Source organism: Aythya marila (genome assembly GCF_965140915.1).
Source record: "Aythya marila genome assembly, chromosome: Z".
Lineage (NCBI taxonomy): Eukaryota > Metazoa > Chordata > Aves > Anseriformes > Anatidae > Aythya > Aythya marila.
The window spans coordinates 12,018,654-12,033,585 of record NC_139080.1 but is presented as its reverse complement, the minus strand read 5'-3'; the positions used below and the strand labels follow the sequence as shown (position 1 = coordinate 12,033,585).

At 39.6% G+C, this 14,932-nt stretch overlaps 1 protein-coding gene across 4 annotated transcripts in view; it reads right to left on the bottom strand.

The window, feature by feature from the left end:
* RAI14 (retinoic acid induced 14) overlaps positions 1-14,932 on the bottom strand; it is an 85,979-nt gene that overhangs the window by 51,985 nt on the left and 19,062 nt on the right. The window contains exon 1 of one of the 4 annotated variants that reach the window (XM_082782982.1): positions 1,650-1,769. The exons of the other annotated variants lie outside the window; for them this stretch is intronic. The gene's annotated coding sequence lies outside the window, so the exon portion shown is untranslated. Of the gene's footprint in view, positions 1-1,649; positions 1,770-14,932 lie in introns of those variants that run through there. 4 annotated transcript variants of the gene reach the window in all.

Here is a 14,932-nt window from a genome sequence, read left to right as displayed (position 1 = left end):
ATTACTATAGTGACTACAGAAATTTTAGTGAAGTGTGAACAGACAAGTCTTCCATAAACCCACCACAAAGCATTGCTATCTGCTTGAAAAAAAAAAAAAAAACCAAAACCAAAAAACAAAGAGCTCTTCAGCATCTCCAAAGAACTCTACAATGCTGAGTGACTATGTGCTGGAAAGTGTTTCCTTAGGAGTGAAGAAAGTTTTGGCACACACACTGCAACGTCACTATAAATTAAACCTCTGTGCTGCAGCTGTCCAAGGCTTTGTACTCAGTCCCTCACACAACACGTTGCCTCAGGCTGCTTGCTACATGCCTGCCTAGCCACTGAACTGGTTTTACTATGTTCCCCTTTGCAAAACTGGGCTGTTATGCTCACTATGGGCTGGCCACCACCTCTACCACTTCATTTCAGCACAAATGCTCTAGATGGTACCAGACATCAAATCCTGGTGCAAGGCTTCATGACTGCTGGAAGGTTACCTGCAGCCTCCACGGTGTGTTACAAAGAGCTGGGAGAGTTCCACGCATCAGCTTTTTACACTGGAAATTACAGAATCACAGAAGCAATCAACATCAGACATAAGTGACAGAGTGAAAGGAAAATTCCACCGTTCAGGCTCAGATTTGTTTAAAATTCAGGCAACAAACATTTTGGCAAAAGAATAAATTTCTGAGAATTATGTTATTTGAAAATAAATTGTAAGTTTTAGATGAGTATTGAGCTTCATGGGTAGCTAACCATTTCCTGAGCTTTGTTTTATTTTCAAATGCGTCATTCATTTATTTCTATGCCCATGCAAAAAGTTTTCCAAACATTTAATGTCGAACAGGAAAACTGAAGTGGAAAGTGGATGACAGCCAGTTTAACTGAACTTTATCAACACACTCCATACATCCTGACACACTATACACACTCTGAATTACCGCAAGTACTATAACCAGTCATGCCAGTGCTATTTTAAGAGAAGTCATATTTTGCAAATAGAAACGATAGAATTTCAATAAAGTAAAAAATAACATACTGTGTTGTTTATGATCCGTATGTTGTTTGCATGAGACTGTAACATGCAATAAAAGAGCAATAAAAGAACCCATGCACATCTGTAGACCTAGAAAAATTAGGTGCTGTAGGGCAACACTGTAATGATTTTAAACCATCAAATGACTGTTGAAGAAATATATATATATATATATATATATATAGAGAGAGAGAGAGAGAGAGAGAGAGAGAAAGAAAGAAAGAAAGAAGACTTCAGACTTCATTATATATTTCACTGTCTGCATATACATCTTCCACCAGAGCAAGTCAGTATTGCTTTTTTTTTTTTTTTTTATTTGGCTGAAGAAAAAATCACTGGGAGACAAACACAAACAGATTTATTCTCAAGTCTAGAAGCTGAGCATGCTTTAACACTTGGTTTCCTCCAGCCCTGGGAGCTTGGGACTAAACTGTGAACCCTTTCAAGAGAGGTGACAGAGCATGCCTCGCATGGATCATGTCTGAATAAAACACTAGTCCATCAGCAGAGAGCGAGTTACTTGTGTCTAAAACAAAACTGATGCATTTCTTGCTACTGCACCAACGCAGCCCCTACCAGCACTTATTTTAGACAGAGTTATTGAGTTATGCCAGGAAAAGCCTGGTTACCTTGGAGACATCTCCCAGCCAGCTCCAGCAGACCTCTCGTGATACATCTCACCAAAAGGCATCTCTCCGCTGGGTACAGACAACTTCCATGTGCTTGAGCAGAATACAATGACACAAAGGAAAATGACCAATGTATCCCAGCATAGCTAGAATATAAGCATAGGATAAAAGGATAAAATAATTGCATCCAGATCCTAGCATATATGGAAGTATTAAAACTGTGGTGCAGTAGGAGCCTGCTAGACAAAAAGGCGTTTTGTTTTGTTTGGTTTGGTAGGGATTGCACAAATAACAAGTGGATACTGAAAACTTTCATCCAGAGAAATCTTTCACCCCAAATGTAGAAAATATACCAATTACTTTAATACTTACAGTCCCTGAGACAGAAAGAGAGCTGGTGTTTAGGAACACATGCTGGAATGAACACATCTTTATTTTTAAGAAGAATAGTACAGCAGGCTCATCTTGACATTGTCCCTTCTAAACCAAGCCTAAAATAATTTGTATCTGGGAAATACTCTGTGGAGCCCTGCAACAGTCAGGTGAGAACTAGGAAGAGCTACAAAAGAGCAGAACAACACAGCTACAGTGATTTACACAATTCAATAATACTTTTTGTTGTTTTTTAACTGAAGGAATCTCTGTCAGCAAGTTCTCTTGCTGTCAGAATTCAATCCCAACATAAATCAGGAAAATTGCTTTAATCCTGTTTACAGAATTGTCAAAGAGAACTTCTCTTTCACCAGAGATGTGTCCCCTATTAATAGTATCTCACACAACACCCTCCTGCTTCACAAGTCTGCCTGAGGGTGTACAGTGGGATATGTGGCATCTCTTCTGCCTTGATGACACATGGCATTATTACTGTTAACACATATATCACTGCAGAGGTGCTTTTGCAAAAAAATAGATGCTCCTTTTCTTTGAAGAAGCCAAGTATAGTTTTCCAGCACTCTACCACATTCAATCCATCACCACAGGTCTTTAGTCTTTAGCTACTTGCATGAGACTTGCCCATCAGACTCTGCACCCTTCAGACTTTCAAAAGCACAGCACAATTTGTACCTTTATTAATACAAAAGCTACCTCTTAGGCTGTTCGGTCCCTGGGCTACAAAAAGCTGCAACTAGAAGGCACCAGCACGAACTTCAAATCCCATTATGCAAACAGCTCAGCTTCTGCTTGGAACAGAGCCAGCCAAGTAGTGAGCAACAGATACAGCAGAAGCCCAACTTAACCAGTTCAACATCCACACAACTTGCAGACAACATGCTTTACAAGGCGTGAAGAATTTCAGTGTTTTCAATGGAAAGCACTGATTGCAGAAGGTTCCCCTTCTTCTCAGCTGACATGCCAAGGCTAAGACAGTCAGTTATCTTGGCCTATTATACATAATTACAAATCTATTTTCAGCCCTCAAAGGTGTATTTTTCACCATCACATAAAATACTGTAAAGTTGTAAACAAACATAAGATGGCTTTTAATTCATGACTTACATTCCAGAAATTCAAAAAGGCATCAAGTTTTCTTCTCAAGATAAAAACTCTTAAAATTCTTTCTGGTTTTAATTTCTTTTGGTAAGAATGTCAGGAAGAACAGAGGGTTGGGAAAGGAGCATATTTCTGTTCATATTTTCTGAGTTAAGTCCCCCTCTCCCCCCGAACTTTCACCCCCTTGCAGAAGTTCATGCCTGTCAAAAATTAAAAAGTCTGCATTGCAAGATGGGCCATTATAATTCAACACATGCTGCTTTGGTGGAAAAAAGCATGTTTTTGGAATAGCTCTGTTACGGGTCAGGAATGTAAAGCAGAGTTCATATTTCAGATGAAAATGGGAAACAGCTTTTTCTTGCAAACCCAACTCAACTTTCCAGTACAGAAGTCTGTGCAGTAAGGTCTTTGTAGCACTCTGCATCAGACCTTTAAGTGCAATAGAGAAGAGATCACCAACTGTTTGCGTTCTACAAACTGTAGCATTGCAAATTCCTATTTTTAACACTGAATGCAAGTTTTCAGCATTTGCTTTAGAGCATACTCTCCTGCTATAATGTTTGCACTGCCGCAGATGACTCAATGGACAATCACATGCTCTATATTATTCCAGAGAGCATCGCAGGCTCACAAAACAACTGCACTATTGAAACACAAGTAGAAGGAGTACAGCTCAAATGAGATGGCATCACAACAGTGCTCTGTTCCTCAAAGATGTGCAAACTGGAGTTTGATGCACTACAAGTCCCAGCACCTCCCCAGAGAAGAGTACAAAATACCTTTGCACCCAGTCCTGTAACTGTTTTATTCTATGTAAACAATCTTTCTTTGCACTTCTGCCTAACAGACTTGCTAAAAGAGCATCATATCTTGGCTGTTCACTAGATTGCAGCATCTTGAACAAGTAACAGGTTAGCAGGAGAAGTTCTTCAGGAAACCAACAAGAAAGCCATACCTATTTCCCTGCACAGAGCATGCAGATTTTACATGTGAGCCATCTAGTCACTACCTGTTTTTAGCTACAGTCTCCTGAAACTTGCCTTGTCCAGCACATTTTTCACCTAAAACCTTTGCTGCTCAGACAGGTTGGAGGAGGCAGAAACCTGGACAGAGCAGATAGCAGCCAGCCACCATTCCTGAGATCATCTCACTGATGTGTATGTGAGAGATCTGACCTTCAGACATAAGAGTCAGCAGCCTCCATCCCTGAAGGGTGAAATGGAAAAATTCACATCATACAATGAAGCAGGGTTAAGTTAATGACAAAATATCCTATTTTAACTCTTTTATTTCTTGCCTCAATCAACAGTGTAAGAGCACCAAAAAACAGGATGTAAGATGTGGCATTTAAGTTCACAAAACAGTGACAGTAACAGAGTACAATTTTACCCTTTGGGTGGAAGGTACACCCATAAACATAACATGCAAAATGTCAGGCAGAAAAAAATACTGTCATGTAGCAAAAGATTGAGATCTATTTATTTTACAAGAAACTGTGCAGCTAGATGCATGTCAGAGTTCAAATTATCCTAACATTTCAGGGCCCCAGTCATGGTTGAAAGCGCTATTGCACAAAGCACTAGAGAAAACAATCTACCCTCGATTATTCTCAAATTGCAAGTGTAGCCAGATCCTCACCCAAACAGATAGTCTCCAGAACAGCTATGTTAAGTAGCTTTCTTAAACAAGTTCAGTGTGACACTACTTTTAGTGTTCCATCTATTTTACAGAGTGGAATCAGATCTCCTTACAAGTTTATTTAGCATAGACAGAAACCACATCCCTATTCCTCGATATGAATTGTCAGTTTCAAAAACCGGACCCAGCTGGTAGCTTTCTGTTAGCACTGATGGTATTCATTACCAAGTGTCAGAGAAACTTACAGTCCTTAGTATGGCTAGTTTCAGCAAACTCAGCAATACAGGTCTGAAGGTCCTGTTCTTGTTCCAAAATTATTTATTTTTAAATAGTTTTTAATTTGATGCAGTTTCCTTCCTCACCACAGAAAGAGGTTTATGCAATCATTCTATACCAGTACACCTACTCCAAGATTACTTAAAGCTAGGAAGCAGTCTCCAAGATAAATAAGCTCACGCAAGTTTCATGAGAAACAGAGATTATGTAGATGAGAATAATGCAGTGCTGCCACCAAAGGCTGCAGTTTAAGCTTAGCTGTTTTGTTTGATCTGTCAAATGCTAAACATTTAACTGCACTACCTCTTTTAGCAATTCAGAACAGCCCCAACAGGCACTGCCTGATGCCCAGCAGGCACATGGGGGACACTGCTGAGAGCTGTCTCTACACGTATGTCAGAGAAAGAGCAGAAAAGGCAGACATTGAAGGCCAGTGCGGGTAAACAAGTACTGTGATGCAGTGAAGATGGAATACAAACCAATCAGGCTTCAACAGTTGTGCTGCTTCCAAAGGACTTTGTGAAATAGAAGATATCTAAAGACTGACTGCCCAGTCTCAAGAAATATTGAGAAAATGTTCAAATGATGTTTTTTGAAAGGGTTGCTTTATTTTCTTACAGCTTTTACAGAATATGTAGTCATGTTCATAACATAAATCAGGTAGACTGTACCAGGAAAGAAGGTTTAAAATAGTGGGATTGAAGAGGAAGCTATGGGAAATCTCTGAAGGACTGTGTTCTGGACTAAACACCAATAGCAGCAACTCCAACGCCATCATCTTACATATAGTATCAGTGATCAGTTGATAAACTGATTTTTATGAATTGGTAAAATCTCTGCCTCTATTGAATCACTGAAGATAGACAACTCCACGACCACTAGACAGTTAACCACGCTGCCTTTAGCTACTGGAAATAAGATCCTCTCCCTGTCATTCTCATCAGCTGAAATTATGTTCTCCCCACCAACTGCAGTACATGGCAGGTCTGGCAAGCTTACATACTAAAAGACTGAGACAGTTAAGCATTAAGTAAGAGAACACAAATTAACGTCAACTGCTGATTTTCCCCACCACTGGGCTTTCCTGTAACAAAGACTAAAAACATTGTAATTAACTTTGCTCATGAAATGCTATGTTCTAAAGTTGGGCCTAATTAGATGCAATACAATTCTTGCCAGAAACAGATAATGTGCGTCTTTCATCAACTCGGGTGATTGGAATTTATTAATGTTCTCGGCAAGTCTGCATAACGCAAATTATGTTTACCCGTTGCTCCGCAAAAAAAGCACGATGTGTCTTTTTAGGTACGATCAACAATATTTGATATTTTATAAGAGAGAGACATAGCTGTCATTTTAGAATGAAACTCTACAAGAGCACAACTCAAACTGCAATTGCAAGAAGGGAGAATAAAAATAACAGCACTAAGCAGAGCAAGATCCAGGGCCAGTACTAGCTTTCTGTGGTACAGATACATAATAAGTGTGTGGGGAACAGCAAAGGGATATGGAAACAGGAAAGAAGGCACGGCTTAGCAGTGATGCTTTTCATTACAGCAACAACTAAGATCTATTGGTAAGCACAATGCCTCAAGGGCAGAATGAAAAAGCCACATGAAGAAGTGCCAAAAACATCCTCAAAGTTACAGTAGGACAATGGAGGCCCAGGCTGATGGTAGCTCTCTCCCAAGTTACTGCCTTCTGAAGTTAGTTTAGCTTGAAATACTTCAGAACTCCACCCACAATCATCTAAAGAGAAAACAAGAAACAGAATGTGGATGATATTCATGCCTGTGCAAGCTCTTTTCTTTCTTTTTTAAATATTACTCAAGCTGTGTGACAATAGATGTATTTTCCTTTGGTTTTTGTTTGTATTGCTTCCAAACAAGAACTGTTCTCCAGAGCTCCGCTACTGAAGGTGATCTCAACGTCCCCACCTTCGAGAAGACTGAAGTGACCTTCCAACCTCTGTAGGAGACAAACAGTGTTAGAGATGTAGCTGAGGTCTCAAGCAGACTTTGTTATAGCGCTCCTGAAGCAGAAAAAAAATGGCTGTTTTCCTCCTCTCTAAATGTCTTCTCCTACACTAGAATCGCCCAGAAACAAACAGAAAAGTGAACAGAAATGTGGGGGAGGGAGGCATGTAACACCAAGTGTTCTATAATTTCGAGCCTCCCCATACAACTCAAACTGCAACAAATCACAGCTTTGATAATGACTAATTGTATGGAAAACTGAGTAAGTTTAGAATTAAAATGAATATCATGAAGACTGGAAAAAAACTTCTTATTTCATAAGGTACTGCCACATGCCTAACGAGTTACAATTTTTAGCAACCAAGGTTTTCATGCAATGTAGCAGGCACTCAATCCTAGTTGTAGATTCTTAGCATATTACATGCCTTCCACCCAACCATTCAATGTTAATTATTGTTATAGGTGTTGGATTTCATAACCAGAGCTCCTAGTTCTCTTTAATAATTACTGTTGTGCAAATATTTCTGACTTCTGTAAACACTGTTAAGAGAGAACTTCTAAGCCAGGCAGTCAGTAAAGCTGCTGAGTTGTGGAAAGCCAAATCTAGGTGTCCATAAGCTACAAAAAAAAAGTTACAACTGTGTCTTCTGAATAACAAGGGAGGAAAACATTACTACGTTTAAACTCCTGAATTTGTACCAATACTACTAGCCAGCTTATCTAGTTTTGTCATACTTCAGACATCTTGGGTTCATATCCAAGTTGGAAAGAGCACAGGATAATCTCCAATGTGACTATTTAAGGATATTTTAAGATAAGCAGTAGGTTAGTTTTGAAACTTACACTTATGCATGTGTTTGAAATGACTCATGAAGAGACAGTACTGTAAAAAAAATACACACACACAGTGAAGGAATTCAGTAAATTTCTGTTTTAGCCTTGAATATTCTGTGTGGCAACATTCTGGCAAGGGCAATGAATATTTTTGCAAGATTTGCCCTATTAGCAGGACAACAGATACAACTAACCATCACTTACACCACTGGTAACAGCCACACTGGGTATGAAGAAATTTATGGACTTTTTAGATCAGGAGCCAGACTTTAAAACAGCGTTCATTACACCTGTTCAAAGCCTCAGAAAGAGAAGACTTGCTCTAACAAGTAACCTTCCCAAGAGAAGAAGGGACTTGCCTTACCTATGAGTATGAGCAAGTCCATGATCACACTGTGTACAGGGCACTGCGCCTCCAGAAAGCAACTTATTCCCCCTGGAGCAGTTTGAATTATTTACTTCCATTTTCTCTTTTCTAAAGGGAGATGTTCATTTGTGCATCTAAACTGGATATTCAAGTTGAAAAGCAAAGACAGCAAGGAAATATAAGCATAGTAGAGAAACACAAAGAAATCCAGCTTTGTTTTTGTTCATTTTTAATAGTTTGGAAAGGTGTGGATTTGAAAATATTTAAGTTGCCTTGGTTTTGTTTTTTTGTTTGTTTTCAATTAATTTCTAGACTTTTGCAGCAGGAGATTTGGAAAAAAATCAAGACTACTTTGAAGAAAAACCTAGCAAGAAACAGAAAAATAAAATTCATGGAATAAAATGAAAGAATGGGGTTTGTACTGCATAAATTCGAACAGTAAATTCCTGAAAACAGTAGTAATAACTGGGAACTGAGATGAATATTCTTGTTACATCAAACTATCACCATTTCTTGGTATTAATAAGGTATTGCTCCCAACACTTCTAACAGATCAGAGATGATTACAGCACCATTTCAATTTCCCCACACCTGGTCTGTATACAGATGCATTTAAAATCCAGTCAGCCAGTTTTCTTTTAAACCACTGGCAAAGGAACCTGGGTGATGTAACTTAAGAACACGGTGAAATCTTCCCCTCTTCTCAACCCAGAAATGCTCACAGCAGCTGAAGCATGCAATGTGAAATAAAACTGGTTAAAAGACGACAAGGGAATTGGTTAGGGAATAAGGGCTTCTTGGCATTCCTTTAAACCATTTCCCGTTCACCCTTGTGGAGTATAACATAGCCCTAAGAAAATACATCTGACCTCACTCTTTTCAGCTGCATTTAAAAAAAGTTTGGAAAGCAATTTAAATATCAGATTGCACATTCATAAACTAAAAAAAAATAAGAAGAGGTTATATGTACTATTGCCTTTGTCTCCAACTAAGACAAGTTGGTTTCCCTTTTTTTTTTTTTGTAAATTTAATGAGAGCTTTGATTTTCCCTTGGAGACGAGGTCAACAGACTAGGGCATTTCCTGTCTGCAGCAATGCCCTGTGCATATGCAGACATGAGTCTTCTGACAAACAACTGATGTATTTCAAAGAGGCGGGTCATTACAATCATGGAATATAGCAAGATCACATTCTTTCCTATTTGTTTTGCTTAATCACATGGATTACTCAAGCATACTTGAAAAGAAGATGCATTTCAGTTGTGTGTGTGAAAACAAAGAATTCATCGAAAATCCCACACACACTGAAATCAGAGGAGGCATGTATCAGGTCATGCATTGACGGAAACTTGGAGCAAACATACTGAAAGCATTTGAGATACTAAAACATAAAATATCTGATTCTACAAGGTCCTGAGCACCTTGTCACTAAGAACATAGGTCCCTATTGTTCAGAAAAAAATATTAAAGGAGACTTCATGATTATGGCCATTTATGGTTTCCATATTTAAAATCAGCCCTCTGAATCGTGCTGATGGAAGCGTCCATGCAAACCTCATGGAGTCCTATCACATATTTGGGACAAACTCAGTGCGGCATGCAAGGAATGTCAAATCTTCAGAAGAATCAACAGCAACACCTCACCTAACTCCCCACAGATTTTTAATAGCAGGAAATTCAAGAGACAGTTTACAACAGCCAGCAGACATACAAAAGTCAGAACAGGCTGAGCAGTCTCAAGCTACGTAGAGCCAAAAATAAAGCTGGGCAAGGCAAAAGCTGGTTGTCTCTCCTTAACAGAATTTATGCAGCCCCCATGTTTCTACAGTATTCTAGCACTGCAGAGTCACTTTTTTTTTATCCACCACAATTACCCCATATAAATATTCTTACACACCACTCCCTCATCTTAAATATATGAAATGTGGAGTAACAAGTACCTGCACAAGATTACAGAAACCTGCACTGAAAAATGAGCAGTTGAGTCCTTCTTCCAATCTTCTAGCTTTTCCTTCCTTTACTGCACTAGCTGGGCAGTTCTCATGCTGATAACCTATGATCTTAAGTCAGTCCTGATGGTGAGATTTACAGTGCCCGTTCCCCTTTTCTAAAGGAGGCTGTATACTGTTTTATAGCCACCTTCAGTGAATTCACAAGCTACTTAGAATTGGTTTGTTTTCCTTATGTCAAAGAACATAATTTCATAGTTGTGTTTACTGCATGTACAGAGAGCTGAAACAATACTACATTCATAAAACTGGACCTACTAAGCACTATATAAGTAATTTACAGACGAAAGATGCTAGCCTGACAAAACAAGAAAACAACAGCTATCCCTGTTAAAATAGAAACATAAATCTAAGAGAATAAAAACACTGTCTTGAACACAGCCATTAAGCTTATGAGAGTTCGCCAGAAGAGGTGAACGAGTGCAAGAATTACTACTGCAAAAGAGCAGGAAGAGATATGTCATTAAATAATATCTATATACAATTTCTAGGTAGCAGAGGGTTAGTTGTGTCATCCCCCCCAGCTTATAGACAGACACAACCTGAATCTCACTTTGCAGGAAACAGGTAACTTAGCATTTCAAGGATAAATTGTAAAGTGACTTGACCTCAACCTAAAGCAGGAGGGGAAGGGGGCAGATTATAAATCTATATTACAGGTATGGAAAATCCCTTGTATGGATTGGGAAAAATACACCATGGCAGAATGATGACATTCTTATGCTACCAGAAGAAAAACATCAGTGACTGCCAAGTACGTTTCAGCTACATCTTAACTTACTGAACTTGCCTTCCTGCACCCTAACAAACAGCTACCTAATGTTCTTCCATTTCATCTCATAAGTAAATCCCAGACTGGACTTGATGCCTTCCCTTCAAAAACACAGAACAGCTACCCAAAGTAGATATGGTGCATTTGGTGGTTATACCTAGTGCGTAACAACTGAGCAAGCATCCATACTTTTAAAAAAATGAGGAAAATTATACCACACACTATCCCAAAGTCCTAGACAATACAACAGAATCTGATGATCACCCTTCAACAGGCATGAAGAAACTTACCTGTAGCCACTTTCCCCAAACGATGCTTATGTTTGCCACATCTCATTCGTTATGTCACAGTTCACCCAGCATTACATAAATGACTTCCAACTCAAACAATCCTCTAAAAAAAGCAACTCCACTCATAAACGAAACAAAATCCAGCCTTCATCTAATTTTATGCATCTTACCATCATCTGAGTAAATGGAGATAGCTGACGTGCACCACTACAGCAAACGGTCAAGAAATCTTTGCTGTGACATTAATCTGAGCTGGCGGTCCTCACAAACACATGGATAACACAACCTCCTTCTTGAGAGCACAACATGCTAAATAACCAGCACAGCAATCCAGCTGAAGCGAGACCTGGCTTGCAAACAAGGAACCTACATTAAGAACAACAAAACCAAAACACCCTGAGCAACTTCAAGTTTACCAGCAAACAACATATGCATTAAGAAGTGGTATTTGCTACTGCAAAAAGAGAGCTGCCCAACACCAAGCCTAGGGCAGCTTTGTTGCTGTACAGCACTTTGCACGCAGAGTCCTGTTTGCAACACCTATTCCAACATAACTGCCAGGGTGCACACCTGCTGCTTGTTGTAATTGTCATCAGACACTGACACACGATGGGAGACAGCTGTGACAAGTCCAGCAAAAAACAAAGAGCAACTGGCTGTTTGTACCAAAACAGGGACATAACTGGGTGGGCAAAAAGAAATTCACAAAAATGCCACCCCTAAGTATGCTTCTACTGTGCCAGTAAGTGCAGTTAACACATGCTCCAAGATAGCTGAAACTTGCAGCCTGCTCAAACAGCTATGTTGTACACAGTGTTCAGATGCCCTTAGTCCCAGACAGAAGGGTTACAGAAAAATATCCAGCTTCCTCACCTGGTAAATACACAGAAAATAGTTCGGTCAATCCATCATACTACAAAGGCTGATTTAAAAATCAGCCTCCAAATCAAGTATACATTTACAGATTCAACATCTTCTATGTACGTATTCACAAATCACTGTCTTCAACCAAATCGTCTCTTCTCTCATTAAATGGGTTGTATTCAGAATTATAATTTCAAATCGGACTGCATTGCTATACAATGTTTTTCCCTGTTGTTAACTGCATGTTGACAAGAAGCAACTAAGGCAAAACAACAGAAGAGATGCACTTGCTTCTCCTCACTGACCTACTGTATGGCTTACTGGTTAACTAGGTGCCCATACATGATGCAGTTTACTCTAATTTGAATACGTAGCAACTTGTTTGCAACTGGTGCATGTGAATTCCTGCAAGCAGTGCATTGATTAGCACTCCATAAGCTCACACGGTTGCTTACTTATATCCCTTTGTTTACCCAAGTCTCAAGTGGTGTGCTTCACTTAGACTTCTGACAGATCTATTAATTATAGATCTGAGATTTACATTGAAAGTGCAAAGTCAATGAGGGGTTGCCATTGTTCCTATTGAATGAAATTATTTCAGATCACAAGCAATCACCCCCTAAAGCAAACTAAAAAAATAATTTAAAAAAGACACCCAGACCCTACAAAGAAGACACTATTGGATAACCCGTCAAACTAAGTATCCTCAACAATTATCTGCGTTTATTTCTATCCTAGACTCAGAGGAAACCCAAGCCTCATGGAAGCCCTGCCATTTGCTTCCATGCAGTCAGCATTCTAGTTTTGGTTCTTGATTCAAAGCTCAGTCAAACAGACTGAAGTCTTTCGTCTAACTTCAAAGGGCACTGTTTCAGTCTCTGGATAAGCAGACAGGTTCCCAAAGTTTATGAGATTCCTAGGAGGTTTCCACCACACACAGCAAAGGAAGCTAAGATGAAAGAAAAGCATGCACCTGCGAGCAGAGCAGAATGAGCATGTCAGACACATATGTAAGTACTGGTAACCACATTATTTGCAAAGTTATGAAAACACCCTGGCTTCTGTCATCATCTGTACCATTCCAGTGTTCTGAATAGTTAACCGTATATTCCATCTGAGGTATGTGCAGGCAGCCTATCTGGGGAATGAGACTCCTCAGACAGCTATGCAGCAGTAAATTTAGCTCGAGTTCCAGATTATGTTTTGCAAGTTTTATCACCCACCCAAATCCAAATAGCATCAAGTAGCACTAGTGTTAGGTGCTACACATGAGCAGCACTGAAAGAGGTTCCTACCTCAAAATACTTGAGGGTAAAGTATAAAGTCCATGTAACAAGCAAAATATAGGAAGAGAATAATACTGTTTTAAGAATACACAGAATATCCCAAGTTGGAAGGGGCCCACAAGGATCATGTCCAACTCCTGGCTCCACAAAGGACCACCCAAAAAAAACAGACCATATGTCTGAGAGTGTTGTCCAAATGCTTCTTGAACTCTGGCAGGCTCGGTGCTGTGACCATGGCCCTGGGAAGCCTGTTCCAGTGCCTGACCAGCCTCTCACTGAAGAGTTTTTTTCCTAATAATCAGCCTGAATACAAAATATGAATACAAGCTATGAATCAAAAAGATGAAGACATCCTGCAGCTGTAGTTAAAATTTGACATTCAACCACAATAGCTTTCACCAACACTGTCTACAGTGCTTTTAAAAGCTTAAGTCTACATAACTCTAGATGGTCTAGATCTAGAAACACAACAAAGATAGCTCCTTAAATAGCTTTCCATGTGTCAGAATAACTACACCACTCCAGGCAGCTTCACTACTAACAGTTGGACAAGGATACCATAGCTTTTCCTGAAGCTAACCCTTAAGCTTTTTTTCAGCAGCTGTGAAAAAAAAAGAAAAAAAAGTAGAGGTATCTTTTTCTAGACTTAAGAGCATTTTGTATCTTCTGTAAGGATCAGCATAAGTGCAAGCTTCCTACATGGTGTGCCAAGATACAAGTCCTTATACAGAATCACAAAGCGGCCAAGTTTGGGAGATAATCTTCCCTGCTAAAAGAAGGTTCAACTAGAGTAGGTTGCTCAGAACTTTATAGAATCATGGAACGGCTTGGGTTGGAAGGAACCTTCAAAATCACCCACCTCCAAACACCTGCCACAGGCAGCAACACCTCCCACCAGACCAGGTTGCCCAAAGCCCCATCCAGCCTGGCCTTGGAACACTTCCAGGGATGGGGCAGCCACAGTTACTCTGGGCAGCCTGTTCCAATGCCTCACCAACCTATGAGTGAAGAATTTATTCCTAATAACCAATCTATATCTACCTTCTTTTAGTTCAAAACCATTACTCCTTGTCCTATCACTACATTCCATGATAGAGTCCCTTCCCAGCTTTTCTGTAGGCCCTCTTTAGCTACTAGAAGGCCCAAGGTCTTCCTGGAGCCTACTCTTCTCCAGAATGAAGAACCCCAACAGCCTTGCCCAGTCAGGTTTTGGCTAGTTATACGACCAAGTTGGAGCCAAGTATGTAAGAATGACCACAAATTATTAGCTTTGCATCAATTCACAATTAAGTGATAAATTTAAGTCTGTATTATTTCAAAAGTTCATTAAAGAAATATCATCTGTAAAAGAAAAAAAAGAGCAGTTGTTTATAGAACACCTTTGACGCTGAGCTATAGCATACGTACGCTGTAAGACAGACACTGTGGTACTACAGCATTTTCTCACAAGCCAAAAGACAACTTCCTTTTAGCTTTCAACC